General features: G+C 43.2%; 1 protein-coding gene across 2 annotated transcripts in view; it reads left to right on the top strand.

Annotated features, from left to right (window-relative positions):
* The window catches only part of LOC105683508 (putative polypeptide N-acetylgalactosaminyltransferase 9), a 160,509-nt gene that overhangs the window by 36,553 nt on the left and 101,929 nt on the right, over positions 1-22,027 (top strand). For both annotated transcript variants that reach the window (XM_048657361.1, XM_048657347.1), the window contains exon 3: positions 11,227-11,358. The gene's annotated coding sequence lies outside the window, so the exon portion shown is untranslated. The remainder of the gene's footprint in view (positions 1-11,226; positions 11,359-22,027) is intronic.

Genomic DNA, 22,027 nt, shown 5'->3' with positions numbered 1-22,027 from the left:
AAGGGAAAAAATATTAAAAGTGATATTCTTCGTAAACTTCGTTTCCGCTCTAGATAACGGATACTCACCCGTGTACATAGTGTACACGTACGTACGCGTACCCATATATATATATATATATATACCTCTGATACGTATCGTGTATACTTCACTTGTTAGTCGAACGTATTACCTGTACATGTACGCCCACGCACATGGACGCAGACGTAGGATATATACAGTCACTAAAAACCACTTGTTGTACACGTACGAATATATGTATGTATATACATGTACATATGTACCGGTAACTGAATACATGGAATCAATAGGACGTAAAATTCCTACAGGGAATAAGACCCCTCGTATATATATATATATATATATATATATATATATATATATATATATGTATACGAGTTGCGTCTTCGGATACGCGTTTGTATCGTTCGACCGTAAAAGCGATCAAGGGTTGAATAGGTGGTGAGCAAAAAAAATTTGTCCAAATTTTCAACGTTGAAATATCCGCGATAGGAGATCGTCGCGTTCGTCGGGTTCCTCGAGGATTATTCGCGTATATCACGAGCGGTGGGGGACCGTTGATCATACGAGGCTCCGACAACTATTCGCGAGTCAGACCACGTTAGGTACGATAAGCATTTCGGGTTTCTGGTCTAGTCGGCGTTATAAGCTCAATTTTGGGTATAGCCGAGAAGGAGGGGCGGCGGAGGGGGGGGGGGGGGAGGAACCCCGTAAGGACGAGAGAAATAGGAGCTTTCGGGGTAGTCGTATAGCGTGGCGCGGTAGGAGTAGAAGCGGCAGTTTCCTACGCCCATTCAATTAACTTTGTAAAACGTAAATTTAAGACCCTCGCCCTCGCCGTACGCCAGGTTTCGCTCGCTCAGCGAGAAACGCCTCCAAACCTACGGAATCCTATACCCCCCCTCCCCACGACCTACGACCTCTGACTCCCGGTCGTAAGGCAGAGCCCGCAACGTGCGGGCCCACTACTTTGTCCTATAATCTATATAGCTGGCGCAAGAGCGCAAATGGAAAAGGAAAGGGAGAAGAAGAGAAGAAGAGAAGAAGAGAAGAGAAAAGAAGACCCTTCACTCCCCCAGGTTAGCCCCTGTGGCCCATTGCCCCATTAGAGGGGTCAGCCCTACCGCGGTAGGAAAAAAATATTATGACTCTTTGCAGCTGGGAAAAGGGAGGGCGAGAGAAAAGGGCTGAAGGGGTTTCGGGGGGGTGGGGTGGAGTCGAGGGTGGAGGGTGGAGAAAGAGAGACGAGCGACGGTCGCTAAGAGCTGAGTGTTAAGTTGGGTAGCCGCGAGTCAAGTGTCGTTTCGACCGGTCGTTACAAGGGTTTATATATTTTCACGCCCGCCTCGCCCTGCGGAATATGTTCCCGACGAGCTTAAGCTTTACCTTCCACTGCAAATTGAAATGTCGGTTAAGCCCTACACCTATCATCTCTCCTGCGCTATAATCTAACGCCCGAGGCTATTTCACCTGCGATATTGTATAATATGCACGGAATAACGCTACGCGGGTTTCGTGTGCGCGCGAAAAAGAGATAAGAAAAAAAATAAAAAAAATAACCACCGTCCTTCATGCGAGGGTGAAAATATTCTCGAAAAAAATAACAAAATTTCGAACTCGAGGATAATTTCTGCGGCGTATATTCATTTAGATTCGATATGAGAATAACGTTCTCATTTTTTCACACGGTGTAGCCGTTTCGCGCGTATCGAACGAAAAATAAATTGATGGAATAAGTGAAACGGGAACTTGTATAACATTGAAACGTCGTTAAACGGACTTGAACTTGACCGAAGACAGCGCGGCACTTGACGGATCTTCGGTGGGCGATGATGTGAGAAGAGAAACGTTTTTTTTTGTTCATTCAACGGAATTTCTTTGAAGGAGAAAATTTTTTTCGTCAATCTTTGATGATTTTATTTGAACGGTTTCGTCAACGGTATATTATTAATATCCTCTCGTGTTTCGTCTTCTATAAATGGAGGCGGTCGCGCGGTTACTTTCACGAAATAATTAATAGCCCCGTGTCTTTCATTTGATCGTTTACGTTACGTACGACCGTACGCATGCCCAGATGCGAATGCCACTTTTAGCGCACGTGTCTCCCGCTCGCTGCAGGTGAAGTGGCTTTTAAACCGAATGTAACGTATACCACCTTCCCTACCGAAGAAATTACGATGCGCGTTTACGTAAAATACCGGGTGATATTTTCGCCGGTTTTGTTATATCGTATTGACATTTTCATTGAATTTCGCAATTCGATTGCGTAATAATCCGGGGACTCGAGTGTCGTCGAAAGTGCGGGGTTGAAAATTGGAGACAAATTACAGTCGGCGTCACGATATTTTCGAAAGTTGATAGTTTTCATTTTTCGTACGTCGTCTGGATATCGGTTTCCGTAACTTAACGCATGCGATTCGCGTGAGCTCCTATCCGCCTCCATTGTTCGGACCGTCGCCGGTCGATCGATCCTAAGAGTAGACGTTTCGAGTCGTCGGACGATGAATGAGTGGAAATTGAAAAAAAGGAAATAGACTATAGAACTGCGGATGGAGAAAAAAAACAAAAAAAAAATCATAAACGCCAATAAATAAATCAACGTTGCGTCCGTTGCCGCGTACGTCATGTCAACCGACCGATTCGTTATGAAAAATTGACGAGAAATTTTCTTGCCCATTTGTATCTCCATGCATACGACTCCGCTCGATTCGCGCCTACAGATTTTACGTATTTTTTTTTTTTTTCATATTCATGACTCCATTTACTTTTTTTTGTTCGATCGATTTATCGAGCATATTTCGATAACTCGAAACAAAACACTTATAGTCCAGGCGCCGGAGCATTTGACCTGAGGGTTGCGATTCTCGATTGAGAGGGTGTATTTTTTTTGTTTTCGAATATCTCGCTTATTTTCAACTTTAGAGTGAAAGTGACAGTAACCAAAGTTGTGGGCAATGTGATTTCCCACAAGTTTGGTGGTCATCACTTTTACTCTAGAATCAATATTTTCAGACTTAAACATTGAGTATTGAACGAAAAATGTACCCCTAAATTAAGTATGTCGGAAAATTAATCCTGGTAAGGAAAAAAAAAAAAACCTACAGAGATACAGCGATGAAAAAATTTGAATATGTAGACTGGATCATTTCCTGCCCGATCAATTGAGATCGCGGATGAATTTCGATCGGCCATTATAATTGCGGATGGTGGAGATATTCGAGGAAGTTTAATTGGAAATACACGTTAAATCATACGGGATTTCGTCGATTTCTCCTCGGCGTTTGAAGTATATAATGTCAATAATTTACATACCCATAGGTATCCTGGACGGAGATTTCTATCTCAAATATAATCCAACGTTATATTTGGTCTAAGAGATCGAGAGCGTAAGGTGCCGCGAAGTTGTACCCGTGCGCGTTATGATTACGTTACGCCCGGTATAATTATGTGGCTTATTGTCGGTGGACGAAATATGTGCGAGGCTTGGCTCGCAGGTTTTGATGCATGTAAATTGGTTATGCAAATTACGCCGGTGGCCGAATCGGTTGAAGTTGGACTACACAGCGGGCGTTACGACGGCCGGGGGAAGGTAACGTCGTTTAATGTTTTCCCCCCCCCCCCCCCCCCCCCCCCCGCTATATTCTCACCCTTACGGCTCGTATCGCTAGAATTCCGAACTTACCGTCAACGTATGCACCCGCGCTGCATCCGAATTCCTTGCTGCGCAACGCGCGGCGACGACCAATTAATTTTCTGCATCTCGCTCCGCACGTAGAAGGCATACACCCGAATGGCGAATGTGTACGAGGTGTGAAATTATTCGAAAGTAGTAAAAATTTATCGCATTTAACGCAGCGAGACGCCTTCGAAGCTGCGGAGGGTCGTACGAAGTAGGGGGTTTACGGTGTTCCGATAATCGCCTAGATGCGAACGATGCCTCTCGTCACTCGGTGTAAATTGAGCAAGATGGTAATCGCCTTAGAACGATAACTGCCATCGAGAGACGGGGTATTACATTAATCTTCGGAGACGCTGGCCCGTTCGATATGTGCGAGATAAGCTCGCGAGGAAGGAAGGAAGTAAGGAGACTTCGCCTGGACGCTGTCGGAACCTGTACAACCGACTTAACCTTACCCGACCTGACCTAACTCAACGCGACGGGCGGAACGAGTCTGCATCTTGACGTGATGCAGTTTCGATCTCACCCCTCGATATCCCAAGTCCAACGCTCGTCTCGACGTTCTATCTCACCGGACCGCAGGCTCCGCGGCATCAACTTCACCGTGTACCTGCGGACCGAGGCTACAAAAAAAAAAAAACGAAAAAAAAAAAATTAAAATCAACAACTAAAAATTCGAACGGTCTTGAAACGTAGGGATGAGAGCCAAACGCGAGTTCGTTCGCTACACACACTCGAAATATGAAGCTTTCGCGCAGATTCGAAAAATAATTGGAGAAAATAAAATTTTTACCCGCTGCCGAAAAATATACGCTCTCGAGAATCAGGTTCGAAAAAATTACTACACCGGAATTCGTTCGCGCGTTCAAATTGGCCGTTTTTTTTTTTTTCTGCCTACCCTCTACATAATTCGCATTACGTTCGGACTCTACAAACTTTGCGTTATTACATCGCCTTTCGATGATCGTAAAAATCAATCGATATTGCACCCGAACGGCTGACGTAGATCAGGAAGAAACGAACAACGATATGTGATCTCTGGCGAGCATCGGATCCGGACAGTTTAGTTCGAATATATGGAATGCCTCGGTCGTTCCCGTGTTCGCGAAGCCTGACGTTTGCCTTTTTATCGTTCACGTCCGTTTCCCACTTGACGTTTTTGATATTCAGGTCCCATGCAGCCTATACGGAATGCGCGTTTCCTTTTTAGTTCCGGTCGCGAATGCGACCCCGTGAATTCGATACCTAAGAACGCACACGCCCACGTCACACACGTACGTACACCGGCGCTCGCTACGTAGTCGTCGTCGTAGCTCCCGGTGCACCCGACCGAACGAACGAACGAGCGAGCGGGCGGGCGAGCTTGCAGCGTAAGCGATAAATCTCCACCGACCTTGCCTCTATTAGGATCCCGTCTGGCAGTCAGGGAGGAACGCCATTCGAAGATGCCATTACTCCGCACGTGGTTCCTTTTCTCTCTTCCTCTTTCTCTTTTTTTTTTTTTTTTTTTTTTTTTCTCTCCTCTATTTGACATCATCCTCCTCCTTCTATCCTATTGCGCTCAACGTTTACGTGTATACCTTCCCTCTGTCCTTATAGAATCGTTCGCCTTACGCCTGCCAACTTTTCGAGGGTTGACTTCACCTGACGAGATCACGTACGGATCTCTCGCTGTACCGGATATATCGAATCAATTTATGCGAAGTCATGCGTTTTCATGAAATCTACAAAGTTCTCTCGTATTCAAGACTCCGCGCACTCGCGCGCGATTAGACCGCCTTCTCTAACCTGCAGCTGAATTTTCGATAAAAATTTTACTCATTTCTTTCGGTAATTTGATCCGTCCTTTTTTTTGTTTTTTTTTGTTTTGGATTTCGGCAGTTCCGTACGAGATGAAAAAATACGACGTCGTCTTCGGGTTAATCGGAAACGAGACGATTATTCGTTGAAATTATATTTCGCGATCTGAGCTATTATTTTGTAATATGCGCGCGATAACGCTGAATTCGCGGCGGTGTTCGAGATCCCGGAGAAATCCTAGATAACGGCAGCTTCGCCGAGCTTCGTGACGTCAGCTCGTTATTGGGAGGGATACAAAGGAAGAAGATCGTACTCAGATGTGGTCAACATCGGACCGCTCGGAAGCTGCTTTTCCGGATAGTTTGCAATCTGCAAGTCTGGCAGCCGGTGAGCTATACATCCAGCTGTATAAGATGCGCTCGAATACCGACTTGGCATTAAATTCTCGGATCTCTTTGGCTCTGAATTCTTCATCTACTTCACCGTGTCGCGCACTCTCCTCACCGACTCCTCGATCGAAGTGACGGAATAACAATTTTACAGTTTCAATTTTAAAATCGTTCGGAAAAGAGTCCTTACGCCCGTCGTCTCTACCCTCGTTCGCGAACCTCGATATTCTTGTTTTCATATACCGATCGTGATAAAAATAGAATAAAAGAAGTATGCTACGGGTAAAAATGAGGGGGATTCGAGAATTCCCTCAGCTATATGTGTAGGTACGCAAACGTTGTACATCTGCACAATACTCGATCAAATCGATATGTGTACGTATGTATGTATATATCTGATATTTTTATACGTTGACGCGTATCGGAAGGGGACACCCTCGAAAAAACGTCCACGCGTATCGCATAAATCTTTGAAAAGCGTAAAAAGAGTTCCTCCGATAAAAAAAAAAAGAAAGAAAGAAGAAGAGTACGTCATATGCGCTTAGAATTAGATGAATCGTACGGAATCGCATTGAAATATTGCAGAGAGAATCGAATATGTGAGTACACGACTTTATATTAACGTACCGACGTCTGCGACGCAGCTCTTCGCGTGCTGGGAGAATATTTTTTTTTCAAAAAGCTTTCAAGCTTCTAGCCTGCGCACTTACACGTACAGCGTACGCGTATGAATTTCATACCTGTAACAATCGTCTTCGGTACGCGCGTCCCACATGTGAATCGCGCTGTGTAGGTATACATACAAAGGTGTGCGTATTTTTCTCGAGCTCGTTTCACGCGACGTATTCGGATTTTATCCGTGAAATATGCGGAAATATCGATATTACTTCTCAGAGCAATTCCTCACCTACCCGCGGCGCGGCGGCCGATACAGGTGCACTGTAGCTTTATGTGCAGGTGTAAAATATTCGGGTGATGGTACAGGAGAGGTATACGCGGGTCGCGTATAAAGGATCACATGCACGTACTCGGATACGTGTACACCTGTATGCGAAATAGCGGAAGCAGATAATATTGTAAAAACGAAAATTTATCGATAGCTCCGTAACGAAATTTTCTCATTCGTTTTTTCGCGTTTATCTTTCGTTACGTACAACGCGCGGAAAGCTTCTCTACGTTACGCGGCTGCCTTTGAAAATTGTTGGGGTGTTTCCGTGATTTGATGAAAAAAAAAAAAAAAAAAAAAATTACTGCCAAACAACAAAAGACAATATATATATATATATACAAGTTGCAGTTACAGATTTGTTGAATTGTCGCGAGTATTCGCAAGTACGAACGGTGCAGGTAGGTACCGGGTTGGGCGTCGCCTAAAGCGTCGGTTTGAAAAACCAATACGGTAAGCTTCATGCCCAGACGTTCTCCCGACTGTTCTTACGAAAAGCTTCACCCGTACCCGTTATTGTTGTGTTCCTCGACGACGAGTATTGCGCCGTGTATAGCCGTTGATTCGTACTTTCCTTACCCTCTAGCTTCGTTTTCTCCAATCTTTTTCATTTTACGCTTTTCCCCTCTCACTAGAAGTTTCATTCCTGAACGTCAGTTGTTGAAGTAAGCTTTACCTGCGTTACGCTGCAAATGAAACTTGATAAATTTGCTTTTCTTCCAACGCTTTACTTTTAACCGAATCTCGGGACATCCGATCCCAACGATTCGACGTTACCCTGACCAAGTAACTCACACGATCTTCGCTCGGTCGTGTTATCTCAATCGGTAGAACTGATTTTCGCCATTTTGTTGGCGCAACACGCTAATTTGATTTTGATAATCCAACTCGAATGTAGGTGATAGTATACTTTTGTCGGATCGAACCACTGTACCGACAATGAAGTAGGACAGAAAGGAGGAAAAGAAAAGAAACCGAGGGGCTTAAATCAAGCTGTCGGTAGAGTCATTAAGGTCGCACCGAAATAATGCAATGTGACAGTTCGTTAATGGAGTGGCAGAGAATAAAATAGTATAATATTTTCTCCAAACTTCTACCGCAGCGATGGCGGCGGCACCGACGGCATTATACCCAATGGCTGGAGAACGTTTGGTGAGCAGAAAACGTCAAGATTCACACCAAGTACGCCTTTGGGACATTGCCAAGCTCACCCGCTAGCCTGTGTATCGCCCCTCATATATATACGTGTTGAGTGAGACGTCGCATCCATAAACCAAAAATACGTACACCCTGTATATTCGTACAAAAGTGCACATACGTACAGGTATACCTGAGCTCGGATAACGCAACGGTTCCGCTGCGGGAAACGTCTCCTTCTAGCCGCAAGAAGTAGAAGGAGAAGAAACAAACACTCCTCGGTCCTCCGTCGTTGTTCACGAGGTACCTCGTCTTCGCCATTGTTGCATCGTACCGCCGCCGCCGCGACGACCGGAAGAAACGTCCTCGACGCCGCGCGTCGCGGTTCTCCGGTATCGCGCGGTTCGTGCAGGGTAGAGTATAGAAGAGACTCCTGGGAGATGTGGAAAAAGCAGCTCTGCGCGGGGGTTGCCGGAGGAAGAGCGAGGGGGTTTGTTCTCTCTTAAATTCTCCGGCGCTACCGGCGGCGACCTCCTTTGGGAGGCGTTTATTGGCCGTTACTTCCAGATTTACTTCAACCTGGGGTCGGGATAATGACGTCGGTTTTGCCTGGCCCACCGCCCTCTTCCCTCTGATTGGCCAGCGGTTTTAGGTACCGTGTAACCCCCCCCTGATTTTGCGGGCTGCTTTAGTTTTCGTTTCGGTCTTGTCATTGACACGCGAGGTCGAAACGGAAGAACGCGGAAAACGACGATGGAGAAGAAACGTTCTCTAAAATTCGCATCCCTCCGGTTGGACGGGAAAATGTTAACAACGCGCGTTCAAGTTTTATGCTCAAGCTACGTCTATTCCGCTACCCGCCATCCCGTCGCTGGGAAATCTATTCATTTCCACGATATCTCGCGGTCCGGTAAACCGACGGAAGGAGCATCCAGCGACTTACCATTCTTGTGTATCGTCATTACGATGAATCGAATAATAAGAGTTACGTATATTCTCGTCAATCAAAGCGCTACTCCAACTACTGGCTTCCGGTATTCAGGCGAAGCTCACTGCGGTTGAAATCTCAAAGCTAATTGCCTGTTCCAGACTACCTCGATATTCGCCGTAACTGTTACGCTGCTGCTGTATTTTTTTTTCTTTGGCTACTCTTCAACCCTGAGTTGTGCATGTAAGCGAAAGAAAAGAAAAAAAAAAAAGTACCGCGAGCCTCGACTGGAACACACTTACGGAAACGGTCTACATATTTCAATTCTACCATAGCGATGTTTTCGCATTCGTAAAACTTCGAAAACTGTTAACTTCTCTCGCGTCTCCTCTCACATCGCTCAACGATATTGAATATACAAAATTTACGAATTTTTGATTCACATTGATTACAATCGCACCGACGATGGCGCGAACGTGATGTGAAAAATGAAAAATGAAAAAAAGGAAAAAAAACTACAGAAAATCACCCGCTGCCGTTTTGAAAAAGAAGAAAGAACTCGTCGAGACGCGAAGTGAGAGTTTTGACGTAGTATGTGTAAGATGAGAGGGAGAGGGAAGTAACGAAAAAGTTCAACGTAGAATCGGTGCACAAAGAGTACCTTTTTCGAACCGCCTTTTTATTTGAACGCTGCTTTGAACACTGCTTGAATTAAATAACTCCTCGAGTGGATAGCAATCGCTCCGTAGGGAAAAGCTGCAAAGCATCTGAAAAGCATTTGTTCGAGATATTCTGCCCGGAGATTCCTGTCCCCTTTCCCCCGTCGCCGTACTTCATTTCTCTTTTTCCCCGCCATCCAGATTCCCCACTTCTACTTCTACTCCTCCCTCTTCACCAGACCCGAGGGACAGTGATTATTATTTTCTCAAGTTTTCCTTAAAAGACTGGAATTGTAACTGGAATTTTGTATGGTAGGGAGCGAGAACGCGCAGCCCCCTACCCCTCCCCCGAGCCAATCAATGCGGTCGCTTTTCAAGGGGTAAAAACAATTTTCGATCGCTCGGAATCAGTTGAAAAATTATCCTGACCGCCTTTGAACTTGCGACTGACGTTGCGTTGATAAAAATTGGGCTTCGGGGGTGGAAATGTTTTCCCCAGGTTCGATCCACGGACGAACGAACGGAACAATAAATTATCAACCCTTCATTATTCCGGCTTCTATACCGTCATGCTCGTGTCGTCCGCATTGCGGAAAAGTGTTTGGGAGACCCGGCCGCGCTCGCCGCGGTACAAACTACCGGAGTGTATTTTGAAATGTAAATAATCGAAAGCCGGGCCTGGATTAAGGTAAACGAGAAAATCTGATTGCCTTTCTTAAACGTCTGTATTATTTAAGCATGGAATATACACCCACATGCAACTGCCCGGAGAAAGCAATACCGGGGTGAGATGTATGTACCTATAGGCAGTTCGATACAAGAAAAAAAAAAAACAGAAATAATAAGAAACGAATGAAGAAATGAAGGCGGGGCTCGTAAAAGTCAGTTTAAATCTTTCAACTCCGTTTAAATCGACGATTAAACTTGGTGGAATTTGACACGACGTTGCGCCTCGCTATGGGAGGAAACAAAGTTCGACGCCGGAGTTACTCAGTTACTTAGTTGGTTACTTGTTACTCCTCACTCTTTTTAAAACTGATTGAGTCAGCCGGAGGCCGCTGAACCCGTTGAGGAAGGTCCAGATATTCGATCCCGACGACGCGCTTCTGTTTATTGTCTTCGTGTTTTTTTTTTTTGATTCCATTTTTTGCTTCATTTCGACATTGTTTTATTCGCAGTTTTATGGAGCAGATTTGAAATGAAATTGAAAAAAAAAGGGCAGAAATACGCTCCGCCTCGTTGGGAGCGTTAAACCAACATATGGAAATAAAATCCGAGAATTGACAATCGACGATCGACCGCGAGATACACCGACAAAAAATTAAACCATCCCATCTCCATGTGTCCAACAATATTCCGGGCTAACCCCCCCCCCGCTCACGAATATTTTTTATTTCGTTTTTTGGTTTATTTTTTTATTTTTTGACCAATCACAAACAACCCTCTAAGGCTATTGTTCGATTGGTAAAAATTCGAAAAACATAGAGTCATAATAAAATAAAGCAAACATCAAAAATCGAATCATCAAGGATCAAATATTTGTTTGTAGTCCGTATGAGGTTGAATCCAAAATGAGAAGATATTAAATACAAAAATACGAACGAAGCAACGAAAAAAAGTATATTCCTGTAGTCGACTAACGTGGATATTCAATTTCAATGTTACAGGTTTCCCAGTTGCACCTTGAGATCACGTCTACTTTATACTCCGGAGGTGCGGTATTGACGGATAGGGGGTGAAAATCCGATAGGATATTTGTATTTTTTTTTTTTTTTCACTAGCGGAGAAGGAAACTGACGGTGAGTTAGTTTTTTTTTTTTCCCCCCTGTTATTTAATATTTTATCACAAGGTTGCAGTGCCCGAGTATATACGGTGTGCAGTTTACACGGCGATCCGAGAGTCGCATATAATTCTGCATTTATATACCTTGCCATGTATCGAGCAAGACTGCATATCTTCATGCGCTTATATATATATAAGGTTTATGTTCATGATATACGGTTATGTACATGTCACGTAATTTTGTGGCGTCAAAACACCCGTGAGAAAGTTTCCGTGATACGCAGACCGAGGTGTGAAATAGAATATTTTTCTACGCGATGCGTTATGTATCTACGTACAATTTGCCGCGGCTACGTAGCGTATACCTATGTGCATGCAATTCGTACGATGGCGAGATTTGGGAAACTACGAGGAAGTAGAGGAAGTAAGATACGTGAAAATATTTTGCACGCCGCAAGATTTTCATGCCTCGAAACGTCCGACCAACGATATCAGCGGTTACACGATTTCACACCTACACGTCTATATATACCGTACAATATGTGTATCAGTGCGAACGTTGCATAATCGATAACATCGTCCTTGAATATATGGGCTTAATTACTAAGTATGCGGTGACTAGACGCGCTTAAATTTACCTACAGGGTGTCCCATTCCGATCGAATCAATTTTAATATATTCTTAAGAAGAATCGGACCGCACGGAAAACAATTTCGGGCTATGCGAACTGGTGTTATTTTTCCGTTTGGTTTTCCGTAAGATAACCCAAAGAATTGAGCGAAATAAATCGAGCTTTCGAACGGATCGCTGCGCGTATTTTTTCATCCCCGAACCGGATAGGGCAGAAAATTTTTAGCGAGAAATAATCTCAATTTTTTTATTCGCGGGCACGTGAAATCAAAATAATTGTCGGATCGAAATGGGACACCTTGTAGACGCCGTGATCATTATCGGCTGAAGAGAAGCTAATTGAATTTGATACTCCACGTCTACATCCCTTGTCTGATCACCCGTCTATAGATACAACCGCAAAATTGGCTCAAAATTATGAGAAAAACTGAAATAAGATAAGAACCACGTCGCCTCAAGTTAATACTGATGTTTTTTGTAAAAGCTGGAAAAATCGTGGTCAAAAAATTTGTCATAATAATTTCGAGTGCGACGGACCTCGTATCAGTCGGTAGACATTGCGTAATGACAATTGTTATTTTTTTCTCATCGATTAAAAAATTGCTCGAATATTTTCCACACCGAGCTAGCAGTTCATACATTTCTGAACAATTTCTTCGGATGATTTAATACAGGTTCGAGGGTGGAAATAGGGGAAGATTCCCTTTCCAACCCTGAATACGGGCTCTCCAATGGATACTGTAAGTTGAAATTCAATGAATATTTATCGAGATCGGGGGATGATTGTTGGCGCAGGTTTAACAAAAACCCTAATAGTTTCCCGCGTCAATGATTCAGCATAAAACCTTTTCAAACTGAAAATCTAAAAGTCTCACGCGGTATATCCGTGCAGGTAGTGCAGAACTAAGGGATGATTTTCTTGGAAAGATCTTATGTACAAGATCGAGGAATTGTATAGCATTTAGAGAGATGGGGGGAAACAAAAAGAACGAAGAAGGACGGAGTTCGGATCGAACGGTACCAGGGAGGGAAAATATGTTGATCCCGATCGAGGGAGGTTTTCGCCTTGCGCAACTGTCGGTATCCTTTCCAATCCCTGTTGCTGCAAAGGTATGCGCGTGTATGTATATTGGCGAATTGTTATTTAAAGGATCACTCCTTGGGCGAAAAGGAGAAGAACGCCGTTATTAAGCTGGTCGGTACGTCAGAGTTGCCCCTCCTTTATTTTTCTTATTTTATTCATCCCGAATGAATTTTTTTTTTTTCGGGGGAAATGCAGGGCGTACCGTAATGTATACGTAATGGAGAACGAGGCACGTAGAAGAGTGGAAATATCCCGCACTATATACGGTGTGCAAAAAATTTAACATTTGACGTACACCTAATACTCCGAGAGACGTGAGTCGAGATTCATATAGCCTTTTTTCGTCGACTTATCTGTAACTCGTCGCAAATTAGAATCGCCCTCACCGGGCGGATTCTTCTCTTGAATCAAATAAATGACTGCGAATGAAAAAGAAAAAGAAAAAAATAAAAAATAAAAAAAGGGCTACGATAATATTAAGGTGCGGTATAGCAGCGACGCCACAACGGCAACGAATTTTTTCCTGACTTTTTCGCAGTCTTTGGCGTACAGCCGTAAATAATTAATTGCTTGACTCGTCCCAGTTTGTGTGTCCAGTTGTTGGTGTCAGCTGTCGATAAATCGAAGAGCCAAGCTGACCATCCACACCTTCTGTTTAGAACTAGGTGTAATAATAGGAGCATTGACTTCTCTCTAATTGCGGTCGTTGCATAAACTGTGAACCGCGAATCTCTGCAGGGCTGAATATTTCGAGGTCAATAATGTACGCGACGTTTAACGGTAAATTACACCGAATCATATGACGTGAATTTTCTTTCGAATTGGAACTTCCTTTTTCGTTGTTTCTTCGTTTTGTTGTTACTCAACTTTGTTTTTAACGCTGGAACTATACACGTACGAACGATCGTATTCTCCGGGTGTTACGATGATGTTATATCGACAAAACGACGAATTTTCAACGTTTAGTTTTGTCGGATTCTACATATAACTCGGAGCCATTAACGTGTATTCAAATTTTCAGCGGACTAGAGTGAATATAAATTATATGCAATATCGATTGCACCGAGGATTGCACACTTCGTTCCCCTTATATCCGGTATTTCACCACCACCTATTATACAGCAACAGCGGCACACGGGGTGGTGACCATATCGAAAAATGCAGTGCCTGTAAAAACGTAACCCCGATGCTGCTGCCGCTACTGCAAGCGGTGGTGGTATTTCAGAGGGCTGCAGACGTACATATATTTTTAGCGAAACGTATACCCGTTTATATACCTACCTTTGTCATATCGATATCTGTATATTCGGATATTAAATATGCATAAACGTGAAAAATCGTCGTGAAGTTCCGATATAGTATACGGTTTCAAGGAATTTTCAGTAAAAGCACACACCTGAGGATGTCTGGTATCCCTTGGAATTTTATCGATTTTAGGTAAAAATGCTATTGTTATGTATTTTGGTCTCAGGAATCCGAATTCGCAAGTAAAATTGATCCATCTGATCCATCGATTTGTAAAGCAGAAAAATTGAGATATCTCGATGGAAAAATTCGTAGACTTGATCTGCTGGTCTTACATAAATTAGTATAGGTATTGAGAGATCTATCGATCCATCCATATCCATCTGCACAGCGTTTTTAACGTTATCGATCACGATTCCTACTCAAAATCGGCGATAGTCCGTTCTCACGATTTTATTTCTATGTTAGAAAAAAAGATTAGGCTTCCACGCTGCGTGAGATCGATCAGAGTATGGTTTTCCGATAAGAAAGAGTAGTCGACGAAGATAAAAAAAATAATAAAGTGAAAAAATCGCCGTTCATCGCAACCAGATTGACCACAGCTCGTTGATAAAATGATATTTCTTACCACCCGCAATTCTGTTACTGACAGCGGGCACTGAGAAGAGTTAGAGTTGATCGCGATGTAGCCCCCCTGCAGGGCAAATTGACACCCGGCGCGAATACGTGGACGGATACCGAAATAACTTTTGCTCGTCTCTCATGGCCACAGGTTCGTGCGGTGTACCTGCGATGGGTATAACGTTAGATAGCCACCCATATATGTATCTTCGAACCGTATTTTTTCATTTCTTGAAACAAACGGACTCGGATAGTAACAGTTATGGTTGCAACGACGGAAACGACCTCGTACCACCCTCCCATATTCCAAAGGCACACCGCCCACGAACTACTGCTATCCGTGTATCTCTCGATGTATAAATTGGGACGACTTCCTATCCCCGATATCCTCGCTCTCCGAAATTCGTCATTTTTAACATAAAAATTTCGATGGTTGAAAAAATTTAACATTGACGGACGTTATTTTCAACAGTGTACAGCAGCAGCATAAAATCATCGGTATTCGGTAATCATCGGTGCTGCATCGTATTATGTATACATCGGTATATATGTATATATGTATATATATATACTATGTATGTAGACACGTGTGTATGTCCGGTAGCGTTAAAATACAGCTCGAAAATCCAGATTTCCACGCGAATAACGCGCGCAGCTCATCACTGGGATGTTTTACGCGGTCTGTTGCACCACGAGTGAGTGTAGATATGTATAGAGGTGCATATATACACGTATGCCACATTTGCCGTATGCACTGTGTACATAATACCTTCCTGCCCCAAAAATCAACCCCCATTTCACGCTTCGCGATATACCATCGCAGCGCGCATTACACACAAACCTGGAGGATTTCTAGCTTGTTTTGGGGATAATTTGAAACTGTTTTCAACGTACCGTATATTTAAATGTGTGCACGTAGAAATGTACGCGTGTATCCACGTATGTACGCATATATAGGTATGTACTAAACATGCGAGTAGGTATGCATGCAACTATGCATATGCATAATAGTCCTGTTGGGAAATCTATTCGCGCTCTAGCTACACCATTCCGGGGTAGTTGTACCTATAGTTTGTCCAAAGTATCCTCAAAGTTTCTAGCTTCTCTCTAACCGCTCTCTCGTTTCGCTCTAGTTTCTCTGTTTTATAGAGTTTAGCCGTACAGGAGCCATACAAGCGTAGCGATACTTCCAGTTCCTTCGCCATGGCACCTTATCTTCTAATTTACATGGTTACGACAAACATTATTATGTGCTCATATTAAAACCTATCCATTATAATACGGGAAATCTGGAGTGTCTTTTTTATCTCACTGTTCTATGGTGTGATCTATTCTCTGCAACGCGAGTAATGAAAAACTAGGATTCGTAGATACCGGAAAACTTGATTTACCTCGGAAAATTCATACCAGAGAATTCGCGACACGGCTGTTTCGAGAAAAACTCTAAATTCGAGTATTTCTCCGGACCATAATTCTGTTGTATTAAATCTCTCTCGAAGTATATTTTTTTTTTTTTTTTTCACCCCCCCTTTATTTTGCACCCAACTCGCGGAAATCCGGTCTTTATGCAGCGGCAACGTGACGATGAATTGAATTTTCTTATTGTATTATGTCACCGTGGTGCACCGATAGAAGAGAGCGAGTTGTCGGAGGTCTGAAACTCTGGTTGAAACCGCTGAAGTAAAGGGTAGCCGGGTATTGTTTATGCACCGTGAAGTTCAGGGGGATGTTCCGGGTAGATCTTGGTTAGACCCTGCCGATGCTGAAACTGCTGCAGCACGAAACGCGACGTCGCGACGCTCCGGGCGTCGTCGTTGAAATCCTCGCAGTCGGTTGCTGCAGTGTCATCTGTATAGACCGAAGTTTCGATGGCTATGTGTAAATACATACATACATACATACATACATACGTATACGTATATGCATGCACCATTCCATTTCCATCCTTGTTCTTTACACTCCTCTTCCGTAACCAACCATTGAGGATTGTGGAGGAATGGAGTGAGGCATCCAAAGGTAAAGGGGGATAACTGCGAGGGAAGAGAGAGTGGGGCGAAGAGGGGAGGAAAACGCTTGACTGCTTCCCTAGAGCCAACGAACTAGGATTACCAAGTTAATCGCGTGATATTGCCGGGCTTAATTCAGTGCACGGTGAATCTTAAGGGATCATCCTTCCTTCGGCGTTTTCATTTTCGTTTCGTTTAACGCTACATAATCGCTGAAATACACAGATTGTCTGAACGACGGAGTTATTTTTTTTCTCTTACCTCTCTTTTCTTTTTTCTTTTTTCTTTTTTCTTGTTTTAATTTCACTCCAAAAACTTGACCTACGCGTAATTCAAAATTGATTCGTTACGAATAAAATAGAGGGTGCAATCGCGAGTAGGAAACAGTGCAGTGGTGCGAAGATGACGTTATTCGATCGTTCGCCCATCGCAATTTTTCAAGTGTCACGTCGCGCCTTCATTAATTGAAGGTGGTGTATATATTTGGACGTGGGCATATCTACATATATTCGTAGTTAAAGGTTATTCGGTCTACCTCCGTATAGGTGTATACGTCGTCTGTATCGAAACCGATAGCTCTTCGTTGGCTCCGAGTGCTCGGGCACCACGCGACTAACCTTTTTATGCGAATCTGTATATATAGGTATGAATCTGTATAGAGATGAACGAGAATTGGGAGAATCTTAGGCAACTGGGATCGTGAAAACGTATTTCTTCTTCTCATTCCTCTTTCTTTATACTTTGGGCGATACGTCTTCCTTAAACTTGACCGGATGCTGAGAACTTTCGCTCCCGCGCGTTCATCACCGGCCTTATAAAACAATCCCTATCGGATTAGTGACCGATCGAGACGTAGATACTCTTTATTATTTCTCAGCACGTATATACTTACCCATATGTACATACGATACATACGCAGACTCGTATATATTTGATCGTGAAAATTCATCGGTCGTTCATCGCGTGAGCTTTTTTCATTTGTCACGAGTGACTTTCGGTGGAAAAGACATCGGTAAATTTTTGGAGACTTTTGTGTTTCGATATGTCGGATCGTGATCGCTGACCAACGTCCAAACATGAAAGTGGGATGAACAAAACGTTGCCCACGCCGAGTCTCGTTCACCGATACACGTGTAATAGAGGAGACAGTTTTTGGCGCACCTTTGCGAATTGCAATCACAAATAACGTAGAAGTCACTTTCTATATTTACGTATATGTATATCTACCTCTTCAGCTACTACTGTGTTGTAAACTAACGTTTTTCACAACCACGCATCAGACTTTCGGTAAAAAATAAGAAGGAATGCGTCAAATTCAAATTTCGATAGGGTCATTCTTCTACCAAGTTCCTCGAATTCCGGTAATTTTTTAATTTTACATTCTAATTGATTTTTATTTCGATTAGGTCAGATTGCCTCTGGATTGTTGGGATATTTCTCTTCGTCATTTGCTGTAAAATAGTCTCGCTTATATTCAGAAGATTCAAAACTGCATACCGCGGCGCCGAATCAGTGAAAATCGCAGAACTTCGTCGCAACGATACGAGAAATAGCTCTGTGGTCAGTTGCCAACATCTCTCTATAGATTAGAAAGCTCGTTCCATCGACAGTGATGTAAGTCTTCATTTTTTCTCACCGAGAATTTGTTCTGCCGGCGAATCCGAATGCCCATAAGAATCATCGAAGTGAAAATGAACAACGCCTCTCAAAATCCCACCCTCGGGCCTCGAAAAACAAGCTTGATCCAAACACGGCCTTTTTCCACCCCCCGGTACACCCTGTGGCGAATTTCAAGTTCCGGAACTTCGTTACTCGACTCCTCGCAGCAGAAGCAGCGTCGGAGCAGAGTTCTAGGTCGGTATTTATACATTCGAGTTATACACGCGCAGAACGCGCGGCGGGCCATGCTGCGGGGGAGAATCTCGTTGTGCTGCCAGGTTATGCAAAGTAGCTCTAGCTCTAGCCAAGATTGCCGTCGGTGTTACCGGCTCTGTTGTATATATCGCGTAGGCGGAGAACGACGTCGCGTCGCACCACGGTGTCTGTTATAGCGATGTAAGACACCTAAAGCCCACTCGCAAGGGCTCGGCGACGGTGCCGGTGGCGCTGCGGAGGTGGAGGTCGAGAATTGAAACGAGTGGCGTCTCACCCTCGCCTAGGATACGTCCTATATAGCGGTAATCACCGCGTCGTCTAGCGTCGCTCGACTTCTTCGTCGTCGCCGTCGCTTGCTTCGGTACTTATATCCGGTATGTGAGACACGACGTCAGCGCGACGCAACGTTGATATGCCGTCCGGACCGCGTTGGCTCGTTCTTCCGTTCCGCACCGCTGCGGCGGTTCGCGTTACAGGGAGAAGCCGGTCGTACTACACGTGAGGCACTCCGTAATAGCCCTGAATCGGCTAGAGATTAACGCCCTCCGCGGAGCAGCGACGCTGATATGGAATTGAAGAAGCCAACTAAAAGTAGAAAACTTTTACCGGCTATCGCAGCCAATCTATGGTATACGTATACCGCGACGTATACTACCCGTATCTTTAACGCACACGTATACGGACGGACGAAAATAAAATCCTCGAGGTTTTAGAGACCAATTTAAAACTTAACTTTTACCACGATTATTTCCACAAGACGTAATAAATCCGCGGTATATCTATGACACAATTAAAACCACGCTTGGTAAAGTTCACCTGACGGTATCAAGTATCGTCGTTTCGTATACTTTCGTTCGCGAAAGTTCAAGATAGCCGCGCGGTCTCCAATTTTAATGACACCGTCGGATATCCGAATAATCCTGCTCCCAGAAAGGTTCGTCCGGCTATCCAAACTGATCTGTGTCGAACCGATGATATACTTTATGTATTTGACGGTAGCCGACTGGCCTGCTCCACTGCATCTACAGTTAAAGGCCGAAATAGAAAGTGTCTTCTTCCTTCTATCGGTCAATATCGTCTGATTTATTCCACCGAAAAATGGTCTGAGGAGGCATTAAAAAAAAACAAAAAAAAAAAAAGAAATGGCCGCGGTAAGGGTGAGCATTGAGCATTTAAAATAATGTGAATTCGCGTAAGGTTTCTGAATATAGATCGGATGGTTTCCCACGGCGTATAATTTGAACGTTACCAAAGAAAAGAAGCAAAAAAAAAAAAAAAAAAAAAACTGAGGAGAAAGGGATCGCGTCTTTTAAACCTACAGAATTTAATTTTCTCTCTCTCTCTCTCGAAAAGAAAAAAAAGTCGGATTACCTTTGAAGTGTAATTATTTCCACTTTTCGTAATCTTTAAATTTTAATTTTTACCCACATTAAAAGTGTAATGTCTTTTGTTTTAAACGGTAAAAAAGGACTCGAAATTATACACGTAATAAATAAAAGGAAATTATTTAATTACTCAATTTAATATCTTTCTTTTGTACATCGTAACTGCAGATAGACGGTACAACAAACGTTATAAATATTTCGCTAACTTCGCAACATCGTCGTCAATCTGGTGGTCCGGAATATATATATATTTTTTTTTTTTTGATAATATTCGGATCGAGTACACCGACCTGTACCATCGAGCGTATACTTTTGGACGTTATACCTACCTGAGTTAGCACAATTGGTTATGAATGCTAATTTACAGCTTTTGCTAATTACCTTCGGCTTCCTCGACAATAAAGCGCACGAGTCTCTCTCTCTCTCTCTCTCCTGACGTCGTTTCCCGCGAGTAATATAATTTTAAGAGCGTAGAATCGGCGAACTCTCCTCGCGCGGCGCACTCAGCATCCTGAAAGGTATACCGCGATATATATATATATATATATGTATACGTGTATATAATATACTTATATATCGCAACATCCACCCGAATGACTGCCGCTGCTTCTGTCTCCTCTTACACCTATACCACTACCTTCGGTCGCCATTTTCGTGTCAGCAATGATAATTAATTGGGTTGACAATTATTTTATACGTCACTGCTTCGTAAGCAAATTCAATTCCAAAGGTCGGTTGGTTCAGGGTAAATTGGTACTGTATATATATATATACATAACATATAACATTTATATGCTCTATCCATTATGTATGTATTTACTTTTTATGAATTTGCCGGAAGTCACTTCCGTAAAAATTATAGATATATATCGTGATTATAGGGATGAAATACATATATACTTCTATATTTCACCCATCTCTTGAATACGATAACGTAACCGAAGACCAGTTTAATATTTCATCGGTCTTTTCGCAAACTAAACTTACACGTTCATTGATATCTTTTCGTTCGATGTAGTTGGGTGGCATCTTCTTTTATTCTTCCTTCAATCTACATGTATCGAGAATTTTCTAACCCAGCTCGGCGAAGTTCTGCACACCTCCTGACCCCTAAAACACAATCACAATGTCTCAGCGGTCTCGTCGCCCTCGTTCTGATTTTTTTAGTGATCTAATCACGGGCCCAGGTACCGCGACTCTTTAATCTATCGGGCCCGGGTGCCACCGGGGATCCCGGGAACCGAAGCGGCGAATCGGGGCTTCCCGCAGCATCCGGAGTACGTGACTCCCCAAGGCTACACTTCTTCTCCATGACGTCCTTATCTCACGTGACACTCGATGCCATGTTGTTTAATTTCTCAACGTCTTAATCAGCGACACTAAAGATACAAGTTTCGTCCCGTCAAAGATCCCCTCATTAATATCTTATGCCGACTGCATATATCATTTTTCAAATGGATCGATTCCCAGTAATGAAATCTGAAATTTTCAAATTTCAGAACTAACTGGATCCAAAGACAAAAGTATCTCTCTAATTGAATAAGGTATATAACACATACGCAGAGACAAAAAGCGATTCGTCGGAAGAAAAGCTGGTTTAATTTATTCATGCGCGCTACAGACCTGTAATATCACGTGCTCGTATATCTTCAGAATAAATATAAGTTATATAAATAAATATTTAACCGAATACGTGTACATGTGCGAGGAAACAATGTGCCGTTTTTTTTTTTTTTTTTTTTTTATAGTTGCCTCCATACCTACATAAATATCTGCGCAGGATGGGTCATCTTTTCTTTTATTTTCGACGGTGAAAATTGCCTCTAAATAATACATTCA

This window comes from Athalia rosae, chromosome 1 (genome assembly GCF_917208135.1).
Source record: "Athalia rosae chromosome 1, iyAthRosa1.1, whole genome shotgun sequence".
In the NCBI taxonomy this organism is placed as follows: Eukaryota; Metazoa; Arthropoda; class Insecta; order Hymenoptera; family Athaliidae; genus Athalia; species Athalia rosae.
The sequence above is the reverse complement of the archived record's forward strand: the minus strand, read 5'-3'. Positions and strand labels throughout refer to the sequence as shown.